This window comes from Oxyura jamaicensis, chromosome 2 (assembly GCF_011077185.1).
Source record: "Oxyura jamaicensis isolate SHBP4307 breed ruddy duck chromosome 2, BPBGC_Ojam_1.0, whole genome shotgun sequence".
Lineage (NCBI taxonomy): Eukaryota > Metazoa > Chordata > Aves > Anseriformes > Anatidae > Oxyura > Oxyura jamaicensis.
This window is the reverse complement of record NC_048894.1, coordinates 141321131-141341943: the sequence shown is the minus strand read 5'-3', so window position 1 is coordinate 141341943 and position 20813 is coordinate 141321131.

Genomic DNA, 20813 nt, shown 5'->3' with positions numbered 1-20813 from the left:
ATGTGCTGTATTTTTTCAACATAAACTGTGAGCTCCTTTATTCATACACTGTTATTTTTCATAAATTCATGGACTACATATTGCAGTGGGATACTGTCTAGTGAAGTCATCCACCACAGAACATATCCATGATAAAAAATTTTAGATCTACCACTTTGAATAGAAATGATGAATCACAGCAAATACTAAAAAAAATAAGGCCAGTTTTAATTGCTTAAAAATCTCCATTTTCCAAACATCTCAGCCAATGTATCAGCATTCATTTACAAATAATATATGCCACGTTACTTGGCAGTCTTAAAGGCTTGATTATGTTTGAAGGTAACCAATAAAGCCTTTGATGGGAATTTTCTAAGTCCATCTGCCAGCTTTTAAGACCAAATCTGTTCAATTTCTTTTGAAGACTATACTGGTCACAGATACTCTGCCAAAGGAATGAATAGGAAAAATTATATATATCAATAATGGTTTCTTAAAGAGGCAGCTAAATTCAGGCCCTATTATAATGTTAAATTATCATCATCTATTAGCTTATGAAGATAGAATAAATAAATTGGCAGAATCTTTTCTATAAGATTTGGACTGATGTGCTATTTTTCATTTTGAAAGAGCACACTGGTTTCTGCTCAAATAATTTTCAAGAAAAAGAAAGCAAGCACCAGAAATACTAAGCCTAATAAGATTTTAAGTAAAATAAGGAACATCTTTGCTTGACTTTTACATGCACGTTATTTAATCATATATATGTAGTACAGTTTAAGATATATATATATAAAAAAAAAAAAAGTTAAAATGAGAGTGAAGGAGAGAAAGAGAGAAAAGAAGAGGGAGAGGGAAAAAGAGAGAAATAAAAAGGATTCCTACAGGATACTATGAGCCTGAATTATGACAACTTTAAAGTACAAAAATTTAGGAGCTTTTCCAGAAACTTCCATTGCCCGTTAGTGGGAAAAGTGAGGAAGCTATCTGGAATTTTGGTTTTAATGTTTAATTGCATTAACTGTTGAAGATGAGAAGAAGACAAAATCAGAAAAGATGCCAAATTATCTTATTGGTTTGATTACAGGTCTTTTTTAGAAGAAAATAATTTTAAAACAACCAAACAGTCCCTAAAACAATTCAAGAAACATCATTTGTAAGTCTATATTTTTAAAATGCTCACTTAGGTATAGTTTCAATTAGACTGATAAACCAAACAAGGTAGCAAAGTCCCTAAACACACCAAAGTATTTAAAGAGAAATTATAACTGAAATAACTGAAGCAAGAACTCAGCTAGGAAATTACGACTAACCTCAAGTAGTGATTAGCTCTGTCATCGTAAGTCTGAAGCACTGACCCTTCCTAAGAGATCCTAGAAAGTTTTTGTACTTTTTAATAGAACAAAAGTGCTCATCATATTTGTACGTCCATTATATGTTTGTTGTCTCAGTTTAATTCCTACCAGCATATAAAAGCAGTAGTTCAGCACATAAATTTGAAAGAGAATTTAATTTCACAGACATATTGTTTGAAACTCAAAGCAACAAAATCAATATAAAATTAATTTTATTATCCGTATTATTTTAATCAAATATGTTCAAGGTCCATCTTAAAAGCAGTTGGATATTTTTACTTCCTCACTTATTCTCTAATGATTAGGAACCTTTCTTTTAAATTTACAACCTATCTACTTTGTAGCCAATTTATAACCGCTGCACCTGTGCCAACATTGTCCTTCAGTTTAAATAACTGTTCTCTCTACCTCTTGTTCAATTCTGTAATGTATTATAGAGAACAATCTGATCCCCTCTCATTCTTCATTTTGCTGGTCATGCAAGGGAAATTATTTTAATCCTCTCTCATAAAACTGACTCTCCTATAACCTGTAAGAGTTCTTATCTGAGTCCATTCCAATTTTAGTTTGTAGCAAGGTAACCAGAATTGTATACAGTATTCTAGTATTTTATTTTATTTTTTAGCAGTACCCATTCCAATTCCATGTCTAAATATATATATATACACACTTCTCCTAATGTCATAACAGTATTTTTTTCAGAAATGCTTCACTGTGCCTAACTGAACTGATTAACTAATATAGTCAAATTGTTTTGATCTTCCTGTGTTATCTCCTCTTTTCTAGCTGGTTTTACTTTAATACGTTGTGTTTGGTTATGGTTTTATATAATTTAGTCCTAAAAGCACAATAAAACTTGTATTACATTTTATCTCTGTTTCACATTTCTAACCTTTTATTTCTTTCAGCACCTTCTACTGTTTTCAGTCCTTCCACCTTTTTAATGTAACATCACAGCAACTTTATTATTTGCATTTAGCTCACTAATCCATGGTTAAGAAGCAAGCAACCAAAACAAAACAAAACAAGAAAACAAAACAAAACAAAAAATACCCACAAACAAAACTTCTTTCTGAAGACATCAAGGTACTGCAACTAGGAAACCCCTTCTGAGCTCAAAAGACTCAAATCTCTCATTATCTTCCTTTCTTCAATCACCTTTCCTGTATTAAGAACTGGGCATTTTCTGTGTATTTATAGAAAATGCTTAACTGCTTTCTCACAAGTTAAATTTATTTCACTGATCTCTACAGTCCTCAAAAGTACTCAAGAAGTCAGCAGTACTGAAAATTGTCATGGTGTACCTTCAGCAAAACATTGTTGTACTCTATCCAGTTTGGGTTTGATCCACATTAATCAAATGTTCAGTGTTTTTTGATGACTATAAAATATTTCAGAACAGGAAAAGGTCTAGTGATTTATAGATGAATAAAAAAGAAATAATTTGGAAAGAAAAATAAAATCTCTAATGTGGTGTTCATTCAAAATGTGTAATCCAAACATAACAATTTACATCTTGCTGTGATGATTAGGTCCTTTATCTGGACTTCTGATGAGGTGAGGGAGTTAAGAAATCATGTCTTTGTTAGCATAGATGTTCCACAAATGGGAATTTATTTTGAAATATGTTAATCTCAGTTTCCAAAACCTGAAAACTTGTATCTGATAACTATTCATTAAAAAGTATTGAATATTAATGTATTTAAATATTTAAACTGGTCACTATTCTGTTTAGATAAAATTTTAAGTCAGATATGCACATATATTCATCTAGCAGCAGTTTTGCCATAGTTGAAGCATTTTTATTAAAGAAAAATCAGAGCAATAGAAGTTAAACAGTTAGAAACTGTTATAGTTCTATAAAGATTAATGATTAGCATCAGTACATTACATTGGAAAATATACTGATTATTTACATGGCAATACAGGCACATAATTCTATTTTTAATATATCTAATAAAACTGTAATAATTTTCTTATTCTAGTAAAATGTAATTCTTTTACAAATATTATACATTAAGCTGTAACAAATACTAATAAATCATTCTAGATTTTTCTAAGACTTTTTTCTTTTATCAAATTAAAAAAAAATAGCAGCTGAAAAATAATTGAAAAAGGCATTATTTATTAGTACAACAGACTTTTCAGATTAATTGATCAGAAATACAGCATGTTTTTAATTATTTTCCATAAATAAAAGTAGAGCCTAAGTCATTTATGTACTATTTCATCGTAGTAATGTATGTTTGCATAAGCTAACTTCATAAAAGGATGAAGCTTTTAAATAATAATATTTATAATAATAGTTTGAACAAACTCAATTAGAGCCATCTCTGAACAATACTGAAGTCAAAAATGAATATTTATTTTAACATGGTCAGGATGAAACTCATTTCCTCTAAATATCTTCATCTCAATCACAAAGTTGGATTGCAGGCAGGCAATTGACAATTGGAGAACTCTAAAAACTGGAGAACAGTTAACTCTGCCAGATATCATTACTAAATCACATTAAAACGTCAGTTTCTTAATGCATTTTAAGTCTTACAAGACTACAAAGTTTCCAGCAACTATCCTCCTATTCTCTGAATAACAACTGTAAGCACTCAGTAAGCTAACACAGTTGCTAAAAGATGGGCATAATACAGTTGCAGTTAACCAGAGAAAATGTAAATGTTGAGTTACTTCCAATCTTTCCGTGGAATGGAATAGTTAATTATTAAGGAAGGAAGATACAGGTTAAAACAAGATTTGAATTTAATATAAGAATTTCTGACCATTACACCTTTTAGAGAAAAAAATACCATTTCCTCTGTCTCTACAATGTACACATAAAATAGTGGGTTACATTATATCATTACTTAGTGCCAGCATTGTTAAGGAAATATAAAATCATTACAAAAAAAAAAAAAAAAAAGGGTTTCAAATATTCTTATATATATTCTTATATAATATATATATCTACTCAAATTCTCTTTGGATGAATCTCCAGCCATTTCACCTTCATTCATCAGATCCAGACACTTCTCTATCTACCTCTGATGCAAATAACAAATTAACTTTGTAATAGCGCCATTCAGATGACTACGTAGCCCAAACATTTGAAAGAGATTCCTTAGACCTGATGAACAACATTCCAAATATTCTCTGTGCTTTGGAGATGGTATAACCAACAAAATACACCAGTATTTTGTACTGACATATCAGACATAACATAAAAGGTTTTACATAATTATGCGACCAAGGGGAAAAGATCTATATAGTCGGGCATAAGAGACTCCAAGTAACAGAAAGTTGCAAGACAAGATAAGAACAAGGAGCATCAAATAGACAAGACATCCTGCAAAACACACAAGAATAATGAATAGAAGAAGCAAAAATAAGGAATGTTGGGAACAAAAATTCCCACTTTTAGAAAGATGGCAAGTAACACAAAAATACTAAACAAAAGTATCAAACTAAATTGACCTAAATTAGTAAGTCTAGTTTTAAAGTTTAAAACTGCCTTGCTTCATCAGTCTTCTAACTTCTCCAATCACCATGATCTCTAATTCCCTAGCTGATATATATAAAAATACATATGCATGCATGTTCAGTTTTACCAATCTTCAGTCACCAAACGACAGCCAGGTGATGCAATATTAAAAATGACAATCTTTAAATATACATTATATACACACATTTATTCAAAAATATAATATTTGCTTTATAAATTCATTTCACCATTTTGTCTAACAGTTACAGAGAACATATTACCTCATCAAGAAATTACACCTAAATAGCATGTATCTTAACACAGTGTTATTAATATTTGTTCTACACAGGACTAGAAATCCATAGGGAACTCACCAGCCCACATGGAAGTAGAAAAATATTTGTATCTCCAGTCAGTTAAATTATCTGTATTTTGTTACACTCATAAGAAATCTTTAATGGGAGGGGAAAATAAAATAAAATAAAGGCACAGACTCTATTATAGATCCATACATTTTGCTAAAAAACAAAGAAAAATCAGGTCTATTTACAGCTTCCTTGACTAATCTCAGTTTCTAAAACTTGATGTAACTGATGTAATATATATATATATATTTGGTGGTGGTGTTTTGTTTTGTTTGTGTGTGTATATTGTACTGAGTTAAAAGCATGAACAGAGACATCATGCTTCACTTACATTTTTGTGACTATAGTCTGTTATAAAAAAGAACACAGAGCTCCCCACTAGTAATTCCATCTGTAGAAAATAGTTTCCTGCATAATTTTTCCAGATATAATTTTTCCAGATATAATCTTTCCTTCCCCATCATGCTTACTATGGGTTAAAGTTCATGCAGTGGCACAACACTGTGTAAGTCTTAAGAACTGCAAAAATTTTCATGCTGATATTAACTGTAAGAACACAGCTATTTCTTTTTAATTAAAAAGGTGATTAACTCCTGAAAGAAACTAGAGCCACAGGAAACTAGAGCCACCCTGCTGTGAATGGTGTAAAGCATGCAGATATTCAAAACTCCTTAACTGAACCTGCATGGGACAGACTAGGGTTACTGGTAACACCCTAGCCTCTAAGTAAATTTATGTCTGAAAAAAAGTTATCAAAGAAAGAAATGGATTATCCATTTTTTAAGTACTGACTTTAAAGCTCTTTTTTTTTTTTTTTTTTTTTTTTTTTTTTTTTTCCCAGAAGGTAGCTTTAGACATATTTTAAAGCTTTGTACAAAAATATCTAGGTAAAATCCTGGCATCTTCCTCGTAAGGCCACAACAGTGAAATCTAATAACATTAATTCCTATACCATAATAGTGACGTACAGAAAGCTATTGAGAGATGTTTCAACTTGTAATCATGTCATATTCACTTGCTATACGCTGGGCTAGGCAACACATAAAAAAAAAGGTTGTAGGTGTAAATTTAATAATCTAATTGAAGAAATGGAAATTAGCATCAAATATCTATTGCAGAGAAGTTCAAAGTGCTTAGTGTCTGAGTGGTTATCCTGGATGTAATCAGGATTTATAAACCTATTACTATCAACAATAGGGTTAGACAACTTCATTTAAATTTGCTCTCAAATGGCCACAGATCTCAAGATCTGCAGAATGCTCAGATGTTCCAAGTATTATACAGAATTAATTAAAAAAAAAAAAAAAAAAAAAAAAAAAGATTAAGTGAAAAAGTTTAGTGTAAAGATAACATAACATTTCACTCAATAAACATGAGTACACACTGAAGAGATTCCCTAGGAGCTTTTCTTTATCACTGACCCATGAATGAGATGCAGAAGAGTAATTACAGCTTTTTTTTCTTTTTGAGCATGCCATTCCATTGGGTTCTCTCACTAGATCTGACCCCTGGAGGTTACATAAAAGAATTAAAATATTTATTACAGCATGAAATTTGTACTTTGTAGACCTAACTTGAAAAGGCTTACCTATACAAACAGAGAAAAGATATGTATGAAACAGCTTCAGTGAGGAAAGCACACTACCTATTAGACAGAATACATTCATGATATATCAGAAATTAAAATAAAAAAAAAAATATTTAAAGAAGGTATTTAAAAGAATCAGAGTTGATCATCCATACTACAGCTCGGTGAGTAAAGAGGTGGACCAAAACTTTACATATATATATAAATTGATACATACATATATGTATGTATGTATGTATGTATGTATGAATATATAATGTACTTTTTCATTTTTGAAAAAAACAAACAAACAAAAACAGGCAGATTTTGTTTTCACTGTTTCAGTGGGAATCTCTTTCTCTTAAGGAGAACTTTCCCAGGTAAAAGTAACATGGTAGGGTTCTTTGTTCTACATATTGTCTCAGCAAAAGACTGCATGTGCAACTGAGAGATAAAAAGCCTTCAGCAATTTCATGTTCTCCTGTTTGTGCAACAGTGACACCACTACCATGTCTCAGCAACCCATTGTTTCTTGGAACAGAAAGCAGAAATAGAACAGACAACAGAACAGACAGGCATCATCTGAAGAGTGAACAACCTAAGAGTTCTAATAGTAAGGATAGATTCACAGCAAGAAAGTCAAGGTCTTGTCTCTCTTGTACAACGGATTATTATGACTGGCATGTACCAAGACCCAGCAGATTGTACCTGTGATTCCAGAACAGACTGATGAAGCAAAGATGACACATGCACACTTCCTATTAGCCGTTTATCACCTACTGTGATATGGTACGTGCAATAAAATTAAACCATAGTACAGACATAGGTAAAGGAATCGTTCTTGCTTCACACTGTACTAGATAAAAACCTGTTTGCAAAGCCGTCTATGTCAGGTTTCTAGAACAAGACACTTCATTGTTACTTGCTTCATTTTTTTGTGTGTGTATTATGGAAGTATTAACACTAACTTTGCAATAGCAGACCCCTTCAAAATACTGGAAAGTTTCTGTATGACCTTCATGTGAAAGTGTCTGGAATTAGTCTCAGTATATCTGGCTTCATTAGCCTCATTGTATCCACCAGATATCAGTTTGTGAAGAAGTAGGAGAAGAGTTGATTCCTGCTACAGAGGTCATAAAAATATACCTGCTCATTAACTTGATGCATATTACCTCTGTTTCCTAGTTTTCATTCCTGAATCTTTTATTTCCTTATAAAACACATTTGTTCTTTACCTGTTCCTTGCCAGTCACATATTCACAATGAGACTCTATTAGTTTCCTTTAGTTAATAGTTTGCTTATTTCAATGGAATCATATGATTTCTGAAAGGACTTGAAAAAAGTTGTCTCATTCATTTATCTACCCTAACTTAACATAATTTCAAAAATTTTATCTATTTATTTTTCATTATAAGCATTTTGATTTGGTTTACTGAATAGTTTTCTCTGGTCCTGATTATACTTAAAATACAATTTTCAATATATAATTCTGTCAAGTAAAACATTTAAAGATATAATGATTGGGTTTTGAGCATATCTTCCGTTATTATGAAATATGTGTTTGTTTTATTAGAAGTTAACTGCTGTAGTGAATTATTTATCATTTACAGCGCTGTCATGTCTCTGTGCCATGCCACACAAAAACCCATATTTATTAACACATTTATTAATGTGGATTTTGTTAAGAGGATAATATAAGGATTTTACACATTTAATGAATTTAGGATATTACCTGTCAGCTAAGTAACTGACTAAGAATGATTTAAAAACAAGTTTACAGGATGCTGAGATACCCACTGTTTTGAAGGGACATTAAATTGAAAATTCTTAATAAGAACTATGGAAAACATAAAAGTCCTTCTCTTTTCCATCATTATTACAATTTCCAGATGATAGAGAACACTGCTGACATGTGTCATGGTACTCAGTCTGTGTTTTGAGACAAATTATGTTTAGTAGGTCTTGATTTATATTATTAAAAGTGTGACATTGCTTACTTAATATTTCCTGAAATTTCCGCAATTCCCAGAATAAATTATTCATTCATTTATTTATTTTCAAAATGCTTACTGTTTCATTATAAGAGTGGAATTTTTGTTTTCTCTGGTTATTCAATGGCCTGAAGAAAGATGCAGTTGTGGTAGTAGATCATTCTCATTAGTGTATAATATTTCAAATATAGAATAGAGTAATTATTAAGGAGAAATTATTGAGACTGTAGAAGAATATAATTGTTTTGGAATGCCTATACTTGTTAATCTCTCTCACTTGCTAAATTCCATATAATTGCACCTGCCATTTGCTCATACCAGAGCATAAATCTATACCTACTCAGGATTCAGAAGCATGGCTTTGTTGCCAAAGCAGGTCCTGACTATGTAAATCCTCTTGTTTAGTGCAAGATGCTGTGATGTTAAGTGATTTTTGACATCTTTTATGCCAAATTAAAATGTTCCATGTTTTTCCCATACTGTAGAATTTTCAGAAACTAAATGTAAACAGAATTGGCTGCAGGACTTGTTAGTAATTTAATCCAGCAAATCTGTCTGTAGTTGTTTCCTGCTGTAGGCCCAAACAATATCAAGCATTTCTCCTAAATTTCATCAGATCTAGTTTAGGGTATTCATGTATGTGACAACTGCGAGCATGAGGAATCAAAAAAGTAACATTTAGAAAATATACGACAATGTGACACAAATGATAAAATTTGAAACATTTATACTGTGGTTATTAATAATTTATTACAAGACTGTTCTTATTGTTTAATTATACTGATTACATCTTCTTGCTTTATAATTCACTGAAATGAGAGTACATCCTGAGTCTGGCTATCATCAGGTTTTGAAATGTTAAAACAACAGAACACTGGCTGAACTTATTTCCGGTTGGTATATAAGGGAATTTATATGTAGAACTGTTCAGAAGAAAATCTCCCTCACAACAGACATTCTAACAGGAAAAAAAAAAAAAAAAGACATTCTATTCTGGTAATTCCAATGGGTTAAGAATTTTTAATCTTCAGAAGCGTTTTGCCTGCAGATTTTTGATACAAGTCTGAGAAACAGAGGACGGCTCAGTTTAGTGCAATTCCCAAGGCTCCTAGCATGAAATCAAGCAAGCTAAAACTCCTAGATTGTGATAGAATGGAGTGGAACAGGGATGCAGTAACTTTGACTCTATATCACTCAATATTACTGCAGAGCGACATCTGTACACTTTCATAGACATTGAAACTGGTTTAAGTCATCCCCCATTCCACACAATGTCACCACAACATTCTCATCCTTTGCCATGGAGTTGATCTGATACCTGGGTGAATGGAGTCACTTTTTTTTTTTTTGCTAGATTAGTGGTCTGCTGTTCTGGTATATTTTACCTGATTATATAAGCTAAAATCTTTCAACTCAGCAGTGATACGTACTAAGGGAATGTTTTGAATGGAGGAAAAGAGGAAAAAGAAAATTAAATGCAGAGTTTTCCTACCAAAATGAGAGAAGACCCACAGTAGATAAGTAACTGCAGTGACCAGACATGGCTCCCTTAACTAGGATACAATGATGGAGCAATTCTTGCCTTTCCTTTGTTTTCGTTCCTCTGTGGATGTAACTATCTTTTATAACATCTTGTAACTTCTTATGTGTTTTCACCTTATATGGGATGTTTAGGATACACTGGATACTGGTTCCACCCACCTCTGGAGACCGCAGTCTTTCAGGAGCCAGTAACTGACTGATTTGTGTTATTTTATGATTTGTGTTTATACCCAAATGAACTCTGGTACTTTCCTATGCCACTTCTCTCAGGATTTATGCTGCCATCCTGCAATTGTATTATAAGGCATTCCTGCTACAAAAAATAGGCTCTGTGTAGTTTGTAAATCTTTTCCTTCTGCACTTGTGGTTTGGAGAGGTTTAGCAACTTCTTAACTACCTTCTGCCAAACCTAATGCAGAACCACAGCTGGATGGGTTCTACAGTACGTTAGAAATTCCCCAAGTGTCTAGAGCACACACACAGCACATGCAAAAATTGGTTCATAAGAAAATGTAGAAAGTCCACAGTTACCTTTAAAGTGCAGGCAGATGAAGATGATGTCTTCATAATATACGTTACCAGCTGTTTAGGAAAACACTGGAAGTTGCTATCCTTGTACAGGTTCAGGTTCTGCTTGTATTTTGATCATATTCAACTCCATTCATTCCACCTCTATGTAGACTACTACATTTTAAAGTGTCTGCTAAATGAAAAAAAAAAAAAAAAAAAAAAAAAAAAAAAAAAAAAAAAAAAGAAAAACTCTCATACTCCTGCTGAATATTTTGCTGCAGTGTGGCACAATATAACCTGAGACAAAAGGTAAGACTGACTGTTTCATACCTCGATTCACTCATTAAATGTACCTAACTCACTAGTAATCTGCTCCAGACATCAAACACTCTGCTAGGATAAAATCTGCTGAAAATATGGGAATTTTCTCAGTAATCTTGACTGATAATTTCTACTACCTTCTGCTAACATAAAACATATTTTATGCCTCCACCTTTCAAAACTGTACAGGACAGTGACTAATTAATGCCTAAATTTCATTCAAAAGTAGTGCATAATAGGTTATTTTCTCTGCTTATTTAGAAACAAGCATGTCACAGAGTGATTAGGTCACAGAAACAGGGTGGTTCAGGATGGAGGGGACCTCTGGAGGCTATCTGGTCCAACCCCCTTCCAGAGACCAACTAGATCAGATTGTCCAAGGCTATGACCAGAAATCTTTTGGGTATCTCCAAGGAGAGAGACCCTACAACCTCCTTGGGAAAACACTCAAAGTGCTCTGTCACCCACACAGTAAATAAAGTAAACAGTGCTTCCTGATGTTCCTGGAACTTCTTGTGTTACAGTTTGTGCCCATTGCCTCTTCTCCTCTCACTGAGTACCATTGAAGATAGCCAAGCTCTGTCATCTTTACATCCTCCCTTCAAGTATTTATAGACATTGGTAAGATTCCCCTGAACGCTTTTTGTGGTAAGGACATAGATCATGCACTAAGAAGGACAATACAGCAAGAACCTATTGCAACCTTAACTCCAGCATAAAAAGTGTTTTTTGGTTGGTTTGTTTTTACTATATCCATTGTTTTCACACAGTTTCTGATCTGAACAGGGAGTTCAAAAGCATGAAGATTAAGAATACTGCCCTAAATTTCATTGTATTAGTTCTAAAAATCAGAATGAACCAATGAGTAACACAAAGCTTTACAAAAGTAAACCCCACGAAGGCTTTAAATAATAATTAGATATGTAAATATTTGTCAGCTTTATCGGAAGGAAATAACAAGTGCTGGAATAGGTTGCCCTGCCACAGTATCATGTCATGATCTCTCTTGCAACCTCAGTCTGTATTAGATAAAATATACTGAGAAAGAAAATCTTGAATTTTATCACAGAAGAAAATATTTCTCCATGTAGTATTATGCATTGTTTGAAATTAGTATTGACTTATGCTTAAGCAAATTATATTTGAAAATTCATCTATTCATGATAATTTTATATTTATATATTGCACTATTTCAGAATAAGTGAATATGTGCTTTTTTCACTCTTTTCAATTAATCTTTTCAATGCATCCTTTCAGGTTTCTATTACTGGTTTTACAATATCTTTTGAGAGACATCATCATTAATTCCTTTTCACCAGCAATGAGTTGCTGTTAGGGATTATAGTAAGAAAATACAACTGCAGTTTTTAAGTTTTTAAAAGCCTGAGACGTGTTCCTTATCAATTTCAGAGACCGGAACCCTTCTTTTAGATAAAGCATTCAAAGTATATTTTTCATGGATGTAATATTCACCCAGAAACATTCTTTTATCCCACTGAGCACAACCAAAAATCAAAGTATTTCATTATCACACAGAATCACAGAATAGTCTAGGTTGGAAGAGACCTCCAAGATCACCGAGTCCAACCTCTGACCTAATGCTAACAAATCTTCCACTAAACCACATCCCTAAGCTCTACATCTAAACGTCTTTTAAAGACCTCCAGGGATGGTGACTCAACCACTTCCCTGGGCAGCCCACTACAGTGACTAACAAGCCGTTCAGTAAAGAAGTTTTTCCTAATATCCAACCTAAACTCCCCTGGCGCAACTTTAGCCCGTTCCCCCTCGTCCTGTCACCAGGCACATGGGAGAATAGACCAACCGCCATCTCGCTACAGCCTCCTTTCAGGTACCTGTATTATAGCTTATGACTACACCAGTGAAACTAGTGTAACCAATTTTAAACAAATATAGATAATTACAGAATTAGTTACAACTTCTCAGGACCATTCTTCTATTGCATTCTCATAAATAAATAAATAAATAGGTCTGCAAATCCTGCAATGTATAGCTATTTTAATATCACAACTTCAGAGTCAACCAAGAATGGATTTCACATCAATGTCCTTAACGAAAAAAATGACGTTAAATACAGATATTAAAAATAAGCCTTGCAGTTCAGATGAATTACTTAGAATTCGTATCTCTTGCCACTGTATAAAAGAGCAGAGCTCAAAGTTCATCAGAGCAATCTCAAACATAATTACTATGTGCTGAGATTTAAAGATAGATGGCAGATTATATATTTGTTTGCTTTACTGAAGAATAGGTGATGACAGGTCACGTAATATTTTGTGATAAGATGCAAAAGCACGATTTCTTTTCAAAAAAATAAATAGCTCAGATGCATTCCAAAATAGGCTGAACACTTTTCAGGAACCTTGTATTAGCCTCAGCTTTAGGTCAGCTCTTTAGACTGTTTTGCATTTGAAGAGAAGATAACTAGAAGGAAATAAACCACTGCTGGAATTTTTAAGAAGTCTTTTCCTCTTTGTGAACTCAGGATTTCCTGGGAGCAGACAGAATATAGGCCCTGAATTACCATATAAAATGGTAGGCTAATGAGAGTTTCCAGTGACTCAGGATGTCATAAGAAAACAACATCATTTGTTTTACCATCCCTAAAATATTGTTGGTTTATTTTTAGAAAAATACTACTCTTTTTTAATACCTTAACTAATGGCATTTAGAGTATCAATTGGTCTTTCTTCCCCAAATTCAACAAGATATGCTAACTGACAAGCACACAGATTCCATTTGTTTGGATATAATTTAATTATGTTATTTTTTTTATCCTCCTCAGTAACATACTAAAATAAAAATTCTGATGCATTCATTTGAGTTATCCAGAAATTTCAGTGGTCACAGTCTTCTTTCTTTATATCTGTGAAGGTTTCCTCCACACTGCCAATGACTGTCTTCTTCAGAGCAAGGTGATAGTTAAAAAAAAAAAAGCAGTCTGCCTCCCTACCTTTCATGTATTCCTTTCTCACATACCCCAGTCTCTGTCTCCCCCCCCACCCCAAGAGTGCAGTGTGACAAATCCTCGTCTCTGCTGTTGCAGCATAGTCTCTCACTAGTCAGGATTTTTAACAGCTGATGATTTTGCCCAGAACACTATTCTGAAAGATGCAGTACATGTTGGAACTGAGACATGGCTCTCAATGGCTGGTTTATATGTGTTTACATCAGTACTAATTATTTCCGTGTCATGACTGGCAATCTCAGTAAGTTATTTTATCCAGAGGTTATACTAAAGCTCTGATGATACCACTAAACTAGGCCTGAGCCTCTTAGAGAGGAATATTAGCTTTTGTAGACATAGAGAAAATAGTTCCTTATGCTTCCATAAAATCCACAGAGCTGTGGTATCCTGTGGACTGTTTGAAATGGTAATTCATCTACAACATCTATCTTCCAACACCATTGTCCACTGCTTTTCTAAGTTTCTAAGATATTACAGAGTAGTCAGACCCCCTTGAGAAACCAAAGTTGGCTTAAAGGAGCCTTTGAATATATTTAGTAGCTATTGAGGAAGAAATCACATGTTTTGAAAACTGCTATGTCTTTTACTCACATTGCTTGCAAAATAATCTCATGTAATGTTGAATAAATCATGAATCCCTAGTGCAACCCTACTCCTTCATCTGTGTAATAGAAATAATATTGTAATCAAAATAATAAATAGCTTCAAAGTTTTTACCTTCTGTTATTGTCCAGAAGAGTTAGAAGTCAAATAGGAACATTCCTTCTTTTGGTCAGCTAAAAATGTATTTGGTCCTTGTGGCTGAAATATGAAAAAGTTTTGTTGTCGTTTTGTTGTTGTTCTTTTTTAATTATTATTTTATTTATTTATTTATTTATATTAAAAAGGAACTCAAAATAATGGTGGGTACTCTTAAGGAATAGAAAAGTCCCATTTGGAACAATGACACTAGTAACAAGCTGTTCTCTCTTCTGTAGTTGCCGTTTTTTAAAGGAATGTCTCCAGGTCTTGCCTTGGTTCTAGCTGTGCAGTATTAGGTTCTCACAAGTTAGAGTTTTCAATTTGTAGTTCTAAGTGTTAAGTTAGACAGTCAGTTTCAATTTTATATAGAAGATATATCACGGTATATGTATCTGTAAGTGTTTCATATTTTATAGAGAATTTTGTTTAAAAAATATTCAAACATTATTTAAGTAAAACACATTAGGTGAAATTAGTTTGTAAAACTGTTTTTATAATTTGATTTAAAAAAAAAGAAAAAGTTGTTAATACATGAAATAAATTAAGACAGTTATCTTCATAAAGGGGGAAATACCTCAGTCTTAGAAGGCTATTCATTCACCTTCGTGTGTAGGTCACTCTTGCAAAGAGAAGATAAAAAAGTATAGGAGAGGGAGAAGCTGGAGCTACATCTCCTGTTTCTGATGTGAGCGTTTCAACCAGTATGCTCCTAAACAAAGACAAGTAACACTCAGCATATCATATGAAATGACTGATTTTGCAAGAATCTTTTATCTCTATTCAGGCAGAAATCCAAAATCAGGCTCTTATCAGGCTCTTATGGTATATCCTTTTAGACCTCAGATAGAATTCTGGCCCAGTTAAGAACCAGTCACTTAGTTGTGCATGACAGTTTTACAAAAGCACAGCTTTTATACAAAAGTATATACAAAAGCTCTGAAGAGTAAATTATCTTTAACTTCAAAAAAGGAAACAAATTATGAAGCTGATAAGCAGGGATTTTCAACATTATAATGCTGGATTTGGGCACATAAGTCTACGGCATTTCAGTATTAAAATATTCAAATAGACAAAAAATGTGGTGTAAAAAATTGGGAAAGACACTGGCCCTTAAATCCTAGAAGAATCAGTGCTGTAGAAACATGAGATTAAGGTAAATGTAATGTACTGGGTCTGACTGGGATTGAGTTAACTTTCCCCACAGCAGCCCATATAGTGTTGTGCTCTGCACCTATAGCTAGAACAGCATTGGTATCACACCAGTGTTTTTCGTGGGTTTACATGGCAAGGTTATTTATTTATTTATATATACATATATATACATGTATATATATATATATATATATTTTTTTTTTTTTGGGGGGGGGGGAGTGTACAACACAACGTAGAGTTAGCTTCTATGAGAAGAATCCAGAAGCAGTCCCATGTTAGATAAGGGCTCTGCCTCTGCCTCTGGCCAGAGCCGGGCCAATAAGCGATTATTGCGCCTCTGTGAGAACAGATTTAAGAAAGGGAAAAAAAAAAAATGCTGGGGAATAGCAACTGGGAGAGTGCATGAGAGAAGTGAGCAACAGCCTTGAAGACACCAAGGTCAGTGAAAACGGAGGGCAGGAGGTGCTCCAGGCGCTGAAGCAGAAGTTCCTCTGTGGCCTATGGAAAGGCCGCTGGTGGAGCAGGCTGTCCCCCTGCAGCCCATGGGTCCCACATGGAGCAGATCTCCACGCTGCAGCCCGTGGAGGAGCCCCCGGTGGAGCAGGTGGATGTGACCTGGAGGAGGCTGCGTCCCATGGAGAGCCCCCGCAGGAGCAGGCCCAGGGCTGGAGCTGCAGCCCGTGGACAAGAGCCCACGTAGGAGCAGGGGGTCTGGGGGGTGCTGCCGCCCGTGGGGGACCCGTGCTGGAGCAGTTTGGTCCTGGGGATGGACCCCGTGGTACGGAGCCATGTGGGAGCAGTTCTTGAAGAGCTGCTACCTATGGCCAGCCCCTGCAGGATCGGTCCGGGGCACCCCGTGGGTGGGACCCACGTGGAGCAGGGCAGAGAGGGACCGTGAAGGAGAGGCGGAGACGAAGTGTTATAGACTGACAGCAACCCCCATTCCCCCGCACCACTTGGGGGGAGGGGGTGGAAGTGGGTAGATATGGGGAAGGCGTTTTTGGTTTCTTTGTTTCTCATTTCTCTAGCTTGTTAGGAATAGGCAATTCATCTTACACTCTCCCTACTCTGAGTCTGTTTTGCCCGTCACAATAATTATTTCCTCATCCTTATCTTAACGCTTGAGCCCTTTGCATCATATTTGCTGCCCCTTTCTCTTTGAGGACAGGGAGTGAGAGCAGCTGTGGTTGAGCTCAGTTGCCCACCTGAGTGTTTCGTTTATTCACCACAGTGTTTCCACCACAGTGTTTCCACCACAGTGTTTCCTCCACCACAGTGTTTCGTTTATTGCTGAGTGTTGTGTAATGACCACACGGACATCAGGGTTCTTTTAGAATCAGTAACTGCCACTTCTTTATTGATGACATAGCTTCATTCTCTCTGAGGGTCTAGCTTCATCTCTCTTATGGAGGGCATAACTTCATTATCCATGTTGCATCCCCATATTGAGGACAGGCTCCCTTCTTATACTATTCGCCCCACAGCAGTACTTTCCCACTAACCATTCATTGGTCAACAACTTTGCCCGGCAACCCAAACACCCAGCAACTTCCATGCCTTAACGGCTGGAGAACAAGCAACCCGAGACGGCAAGGCGTTTCCTCAATCGCCCTTCTTTGTTCCCTGTAAACTCTTTACATTCCTGATGGCCTCATCGTTAAGAGTCCGATGTTATCACCAATCATGGGGCTTGTCGACCCCCATGGCCACAATCCCACAGCTGAGCAGTGCTGGAACAGCATCAAGACTCCCTCCAAACCCCTCTAAGCCAGCAGGCTATGGGTGGGCAAGAGGGGGAAGTAGAGGCTCATGTTATGAAGATGTCTGTCTGCCCACAACTGCTACACCTATTGACACCCTGCTTCCCGAGACATGGCTGAACATTGCTAGTTGATGGGAAGTACAGAATATTTTTTTCTCTCTTGGTTTCCATGCAGCCTTTGTTTGTTTGTTTCCTCTTTCTGTTTCTTTTAAAGAAATTATCCTTAGCTCAACAAATGATTTTTTTTTTTTTGTTCAGTTGGCCATTATTGTAATAAGAGAAAGAGCAACTTTTTTTTTTTTTTTTTTTTTTTTTTTTTCTTTCCTCCATTAACAGTAACCGTAATGTTGGGAACTTCTTTTAGGACATTTTTGGCATCATATGCAAGAATTTGCACTCTAGGCATGCAGAATAGATGATGTGTCTTCTCATCTTGCCTCTTATCTGTAAATCATTTTAGCTTCTGATTAAGTATTGTCATGACAATGACAAATACATTTTTTTACAAATAGGAGTAACTTTTAAAATCTATTCATTGACATTCTACTGTAAAGCCAAAGCCAAGAATATAATAATTTTGATTGCCTCTGCTTATTTCTCTGACATTTATATTGACCTTTCTTAAGGTATTCAAGGTGACTCTTTTAAAATAAATATCAAAGTTTGCAGGCTCAAAAGGGTCACAGGGTGTCTGTTCTGCCGTCACACTCAGAGGTAAGCTCTTTTGAATGAATTCTGCACCTATACTAAAGTTCAGATTGCTCTCATAAACATATAATTGACTGGCATCTGTATTATTCAACAACCTCGCAATTAAACTGTGAGAAGGCACCATGCCAGTCAGAGATGAGTGGGAGCATTAGCAGGAAAAACACTACACGATTGCAGTTGTAAAGACATGATTCCCAGCTTGAAATGCTTCTTCACCTGTGATTAAGAGGATGCCTAATCACTAGCCTAGCTCTAAGCCTAAACTACTTTGAAAAAAATAAAAATTAAATATATATATATACACATACACTGTGCAACCAGGTATGGTGAGCTTATGACCTTGGTGAATTAAATAGATTCCTGTGTGTTCTTTTTACGAGCTAAACCTCTGCTTTATCATATTGTGCTCAGCTAAAAGCAAGGGTGCAGTTCTGGGATAAATCAATAAAAGGTCTTGTGGTAGTATATATAGCCTATTCTTAGCAGAAAGGCATATGAAAAAGAATGACACAAAAATTACTCATACATCTCTCCAGATAAACATAGGGGCCTTTAGTGTTTAATCTTCTGGCTACATACACAGTACCACCTAATAAAAATACTGTCTTGAAACAACTGTACTGTGATAAACATAGATTTTCCATTTCCAAATGCTGTTCTAGGACAAAAGCTTCTCCAGACCTTATTTAAATTGCTGGGTTTTTGTAGGAGCTTTATGATATGCTCACGAACATTTTTGGGGAGATTTCTTCTACCTCCTCTTATTTTTTCATGTGTTGGACAACTCTGTTTGAGGGTTCTAGCATAAAGCCGAATCATCTCAGGTCAGCTGAGCTGCCGCATGCTGACTCTGAGCAAACATAAAGTGAAATGCACTGATTTGCAGATGAACAAATAATATAGAAGTAGTTAGATTTTACTTGCAAATATATGAGTCTTCAACATGTACACAGTTAGCAGGTGTAACTCAGCTAATGCCCACTATACTTAAGCCTGCAGCTTTCTACTAAGGATTCATCATTTAATTTGAGAAAGGTGACAGTAGATGGTTTCTTAGAGAATTGATCATTTTTTTACTGCACTTCCTACATGTTCTACAGAAGTCTACATGACTTATGGTTCCGCGTGAGTCTTCAGCCAGCAGTTCACAAGTGGTTTGGCAATCAATGGGAAGTGGCAGCAGCAGCCTGTGCATAGCTGCCTGTACATGGATATCACTGAACCTAGGCAAATGGTACCCATCTGCCTCAGGGTCCACAGAGGCAGGAAAGGGTCTGTGGTAATTTGTGGTAATTTGTAGTCACCCTGTGATAGTTCATGAAATTAAAAAGCCCAACCCATATCATGCAGAAAGACATCTAGAAGCTGAAACTAAATTGTTCCTCAAAAATATATCCCTTTTAACAGAGTCCCAGTGAAAATAAACAAGGCACAGAGAGAAAAGCTGTGTAGATATTTCTGACAATTTAAGATAAATGATAAAATGATTAGTCATGTTCTACTTCTACTGTTGTTTTTATATTATTAATTACTACTTAAAATGTAAATCAGCAAAGTTAGCCATGATTTTATTTTTACAGGCTAAACTGTACGAGAAATAGTAGTCATGAGACATTCTCAATTACGTTATTCTGAGAGTGATTTAAATTAGAAGGTAATATTGTACAGGATTAATGAAAGTCTGTTTAAAAATTTTGGTGGCAGATAATAATCAGGATATCACCATTAATATCCTTATGTAACCACTGGAGAGGAACGATGATAGGAGATCACAGTAAATAAATATGGAAGGATGAAGTTTCAGACAACAACAAATATAAACATTAGAAACTGTTTTGTTAAAGGGTCTCAGGAGAAAGTATCTATGGAGTTGCACTTCAATAAACAAAGATAAAGCTCTTAATTGGATCAAAATTCAATGAAGTTAAAAGGTGTCTGATGACCTCAATGGGCATTACATCAGGCCCTTCACTGAAGAAAACACTTTTGGGGATCAGACAAATGATTAAAATCATCAGAAGAAGGAGTTATACATATTGACTGCATGAAACAGTGAAAATGCCATACTGTAGAAATTTGATAACAGAAAAACTACACTCTGATGAAGTGACATTAGCTGTGAATTCAGGAGAGACTTACTGTTTTCTGATGTTATACTCTCCTAGAAGTGTCCTGGCATGGCTGAATTTCACTTTTTTTTCAAGCATAGTTGAACAAAACTTCATTCAGGTCCTTAGAGGTTTATGAGCTACCTGTAACTGTAGGCATATTTTTCTAAATGTATTCCAAGTATTTTGGTATATTAGCTTTTCTGAGTTCTCTTACAAAGAATGTGTCACTTCATCATGTTTT